Below are 5,447 nucleotides of genomic sequence, written 5' to 3'. Positions count from 1 at the left end.
GCTTGACTGTAGTGAGTCCTCCATAATCATCCTGCCTACAGCCCAGCCCCCATCCCAAACTATTCTCTACATTGCTACAGTAAAAAAAAAAAAAAAAAAAAAAAAGATTTTTCCAGGTTTCTTTGTTTTGAATTAATATTTACTGTATGTCTATAACACGCCAGGCACTATAGCTGAAACTAAAAATAAAATGATAAACAAAATCGAGTGCTTTCCCTTGATTGTAGCCTAGTGAAGGAGACAGAGAATAGTAAGGTGTCACCAATAGACTTGTGTATACACTAGGGTATGAGGTTTGGTAGATGTTAGGGGTCGAGTAGGGAGTCAGGAAAAGCTTTCTCAAAGACTGAATGACTCAGCTGAGATCTAAAGGAGGAGCAGTTAATTAGGCAGAGGAGGAAGGGTTTTTTGGAAGAGGATACAGTCTGTACAAAGGCCCTGTGGTGGGCATGGTGTGATAACAGAAAATGAGTGAGGCTGACAAACAGCAAGTAGAAGGGAGACTGGTTTAAGATAAGGCTCAAGAGACAGGCAGGAGTCAGACGCTGCAAGAGCTTGGAGTCCATGCTTAGAATTTTGGTCTTTATCTCATGAGTAATGAGGAGCCTTTGAAGTCTTTTAAAAGAGGCAATAGGAAGCCAGCCACTGGAGTGCTTTCAGCCTACAGATTACTCATGCTCTTTTTCAGCTCACAACTGTTAATGGCCTGGAATAGTTTACAGATTAAACTTGAAATCTCTTACGATAGTATTAAAATCCTCTATGTTTGGTTCCTAGCCTCTTTTCCTGGTCATCCTCCCCTGTGTGGTCTTACCTGTCCCCTTGCACAGCTAACCCTATATCACAGCCTCACTATTCACTGAACTTGCCACATGCCTTCCAGGACTCCTGTGCCTTTGCTCATGTTGTCTCTTCAACCTGAAAGAAAAATACTGCATGCTCTTTGAGGGCAGGAATGATGTCCTTCCTATTCATATGTGTCCCTGGGGCCAGAACGGAGCCAGATACATAACGGAAATTTCAATTAAGAAATGCTTAGGGAGTGGGTAAACGAATGAATGGCTTTATTGCTTTATTCATCTGTTGAATTTTTGCCTATCTTTTGAAAGGCCTCAAATCTTTTAATATAACCTCATTCAGGACATCTTATCTGATTCTCTAGGTTGGATGAAATTGCTCCTACATTGCTGCTATCCCCAGACCATTGTTTATACTGGTTCCATCACTATTTTTTAAATTATATTCTGTATTAAAGATCAGGTGCAGAGAAATATGGTCTGCATACCCACCTCAAGAAATCTGAGAAGTCAAGACAGATAGTTTGAATGGTGGTACTTGGGTTGCTTGAGAGAAAGCAACATGGCTTAGGGACTGTGGAACTGGCAGACAGATCCTTTGATACTAGCAAGGTTGTATCTAATCTAACTAACTAGCTCCTTAACCTTAACAGAAATTGTGTCTGACATTTCTTAGCTCACAGACTAAGACATGTCAGAGTGTATTTGGTGGGATAGGTGGATGGCACCACCAACAGTTGATTTGCATTAACAGTCCATGAGAAAAGCCAGGCTGACAAACTAAATCTAAAGTCCTAGGGGTGGAGAAGAGAGACAATTCTAGAAACAGGGCCATATTTCTAATAAGGATTTGTGTTCTGGCCAAGTCCCCACAATTCCTCTCCAATTCTGTGGGTGAAGAGGGATGTCAATGCTAGTGGAATTAGGAATAGCTGATTGACAAACACTTTGGAAGACACCAGAGCAGAGAGGCTTGCCATGTGGCAGTGCCATGTAGCACCGAGGCCTGGGGCTGAGGTCACTCTTCTCTCATAACTGTTCTAATCCCCAAGAAAAAGTATGGCACCAGATGCTGAGGTTGAGGGAGATTTTGAAGCCAGGGTACAAGTAACAGACTCCATGAGATTGAAGCTAAGCGTCTTTGATTATTACCTTGGGCCTGAGGCAGACTTGCTTTCTCCCATGACAGGTGAGACCTGGAAAAAATGAGTTATGTACTGTAGTTGGATGTCTGATGGATATTTCCTCCACTGAAGGAAGCGTATCTTGCCAAGGTAAGGAAGGCTGCAAGTCCAAATATCTGCAAACCTGAGAGTTGCAGCTGGATCCCAGCCAGCCTCTGGAGAGTCCTTCCTCCCCTCCCACAGTAACAGCCAAGATTCCCTGAAGGAGTTTTTGTCATTTTCCTTAAGCGAGTCTGATAGTTATGGTCATCCCATTGTGTCAGTTCAGTCCTCTCTCTCCTTCTCCAGCCCCCAGTTGGCCCCATCAGCTGCCTACAGAGCCTCAGGGAGATGGCCTCCCACACTCATGGCCACTGGGAATACCAGTATCCACATCTGGGCAGCTTTGCCCAGGGACTCCCAGGGGCAGACAGTAGTGAGGGGTGGGATAGAAGATGCTCCTTCCAAATTCTGTGTCACAGTTTATTGCCCAGGCCCCACAACAGCTACCCTTGAACTCAGCTGCAGGGTGGACTTGCTCCTGAGCAGTTAAGTGAGTTTCTTCTTTTGGCTCTTCTCCACATGAGGCTTAAAACCAACCAAAGTGAATCAGGAGAAAGCTCATTTTTGAAAAGGCTGCTATGCTGAATCTATTGGCACTGTGACTAACTACTCCTAGTTTCTCTTTGCTAGACTTTTACAGTAATAGCACTGTGAATTGTTTGTCAGTACTACAAGGCATAAGAAGGAAGGAAGAAAAAGGCTCTATAAAGTTCATGGTCAAGTCATTATTAAGATTTAATGGTAGAATCACGCCACATGCCAAACCAGTGTTGTTAACCATGTCCAGGCCTTTTCATACATTGAAAACACACACACGTACACACACACACACACACACACACAGCCTTGCCTTATACCAAGGAAGAAAATGGGCACTATTCTATCCCCTTAATCCTCAACTTCCTTTCTCTTCCCTCAGGTATATAAAGAGTGGCTCTCCCTGTAGACATCTAAATAGAGACAAGTAAATACTGGAGTAAGTATGTGTTGGGAAGTGCTGCTTTTTAGTTCCTCCTGATCTATACCAGATGCTTTGCGCAGAGTTGTGCTTATGTGTGTGTGAATGGGGGTGGGGTATCCATAGATGTTTGTTGAATTATGCATTACAGTTGGAGAATGGGACAGGATGACTAAGAGTTGGGCAGATGTGGCTGAGTGTAAGAGGCAATCTTTCTTATCCTTCAGAGTGTGTTGGAATTATATAAGATATGTTACATAGGCAAAATCCCAGAACACTGCCTGGCAAAAGGCAGGTGCTCAATAAACATCCACTTTCTTTCCCTTCCAATCTTTTCCCTCTGTAAATAGACTGTCTATATAACAACATTTCCGTTCTGTTCACTTTTTCAACTCCCCTTACTTCAAGGCCTTTGGGGTTTCTTTTTCCTATCAGAAAAAATAATAGCTCTCAGAAAAAAAAGATCTGCTATTAATTCACATCTTAGTATAATATGCAGTACCATGTTCCCCCTCTTGGGCTGTATTTTAAGCCCTATATCAAATTGTAGATGAGAGGACTTTAATCTTCTGTTAAAGGCATTTCAGGAGTCAGAATGAAACTGGAGGAGTTTTTTTGGGATGAAAAGGGCTCTTCACCCAGGTTCCTAAATTATGCCAATATAAGTGTCTTCCTCTCCCTCCATGCATAAGAGAGGGATTCTTCCAGATGTGTGATGGGTGTGGGTGTTTGTGTGTGCATTCCATGTGGGAACAGGCCTAGACACTACTGGCTGACAACAGAGTACAGCTTAAAAGCATGTGGTATGCATCTTCCTTCAGAAGCTAATAAAGTGTGGCCATAACTCTTCTCACTATGGAAAGAAATATCACAGAGCCCTTTCCGTCCATCTTGGTGCCAAGTGGAAAGAAGAACAACTCTGAATTCTTTTATTAAAATAATCTGAAAATCCAAACCAAGAATTTTTCACATTGCCTGTGAATTCAGCGTATCAGTCCTCTACATAGTGCACTTTCTTCAAGTTAATTTAAGATCGGAGTCATTTTTCAGTGAACTTTCACAAACCTCTAGAACATATTTGTGAAGGTTTCAAAACCATTATTATCTTAGCAGCTGTGTCCAAAATTCCTCTTGGGGAAGGAACTGCTTTTATATGGAAAAATACCTTAGTAAGTCACTGGGATCAAAAGGTTGAATATGTGGCACCCTGTGGGTATAGATAAGCAGGATAAGCAAAGAAGAAGGAAAGAAAAAAGTGAAAGTAAAAGAGAGAGAGAAAGAAAGCTTGATAAATTGTCTACCAGGAGTGAATAAGACAGGTAGGAGGGTGGAGAGAGCCCAGGGTATGGGAGGAGGCTGGTGTCCACATTGGAGGGTTTCAACCAGACTTCTTTAAAGACAAACACGGCAAGTAAGCAATTTAAGTTGTTTATGTTGGTTTATATTTATTTCTCCGCTTTCACCAACCTTCAAAGTAGGCTCAAAAGAAGAGATTTGTGTAAAACTTAGGGAAAGATGCTGTATTCTGTACCTGGTTCAGAATGGGGCCAGCTTGGGATTCGTGGGGGTGAAATGCAGTGTAAACTGCTGAAGATGAGCATGAGTACGTGAATCCCCTGGGGATTTGCAGAAATCTTAGGAAGGCATTGGACTTTCCGCAGGACATAAAAGGGAAAATCAAGTCAGTGATATCTTAGTTACCTAAGTCATATCTTAAGTTGTCATCTGAGTTACAAAGCTCTTGTGCAAATGAGGCCCATGTGTGATGTTTTGAGCTTCCTGGCTTATAATTTGCATTTTCGAGACTGACTCTCAATGGTCTTATAAATAAATCTCAAAGAGGCTCTTGAAAGGGCAGTGGAATTTTTTTTTTAAATAGTTCATTTTACATACACTCGGAAGATGTGCCTTTGAATGAATTTTTTTGATTAAAACATGTTTTCCAGAGCTTCTGAGGTTTGGGATGGTTCTTTTTCTTTCTGGCTTCTTTCAACTTCTGCACACAACAAACAAATCAGGACCTGTCTTGTTCACTCCACAAATCCTTAAAAAAAAGATTTTAGAAAGGGTGGGGAAGGAAAGACAACCAAAAAGAGAAGATACTAACTTCTTCCTGCTTGGTTTCAGGATGAAAAGGCTCAGCTGGTCCATGAAAATTCCACAGAGGGAGGAGAGAAACAATATTGCATTGTTTGCACAGAGCTGTTCACAAATGTTGTATCATGGGGTCAGAATCACATGCTGGGTAAACTTTGAGGAAGCCTCCACCCCCTCACCAGAGATTCCATAGGATATGAAAGTAGGCCAAAAACTTTGTGACTTACCCTTTCTCCCCTCCCCCACCCCATGAGACCTGCACATCTACAACTTTAAAAACAGATCTGGGATGGGGCGCCTGGGTGGCTCAGTCAATTAAGTGGCCAACTCTTAATTTCGGCTCAGGTCATGATCTCATGGTTTGTGAGT

General features: G+C 42.2%; 1 long non-coding RNA gene across 2 annotated transcripts in view; it reads left to right on the top strand.

Moving 5' to 3' along the window:
• The first annotated feature begins 1,997 nt into the window (after positions 1–1,997).
• The window catches only part of LOC115306945, a 4,959-nt gene continuing 1,509 nt past the window's right edge, over positions 1,998–5,447 (top strand). The window contains exons 1-3 of one of the 2 annotated variants that reach the window (XR_003915500.1): positions 1,998–2,071; positions 2,943–2,999; positions 5,109–5,226. This is a non-coding gene — a long non-coding RNA (uncharacterized LOC115306945). Of the gene's footprint in view, positions 2,072–2,942; positions 3,000–5,108; positions 5,281–5,447 lie in introns of both variants that reach the window. The other variant, XR_003915501.1, reaches the window with a different exon arrangement.

This window comes from Suricata suricatta, chromosome 11, assembly GCF_006229205.1.
Source record: "Suricata suricatta isolate VVHF042 chromosome 11, meerkat_22Aug2017_6uvM2_HiC, whole genome shotgun sequence".
In the NCBI taxonomy this organism is placed as follows: Eukaryota; Metazoa; Chordata; class Mammalia; order Carnivora; family Herpestidae; genus Suricata; species Suricata suricatta.
Note: the sequence above shows the minus strand (reverse complement) of the source record. Positions and strands in the feature narration are given on the sequence as shown.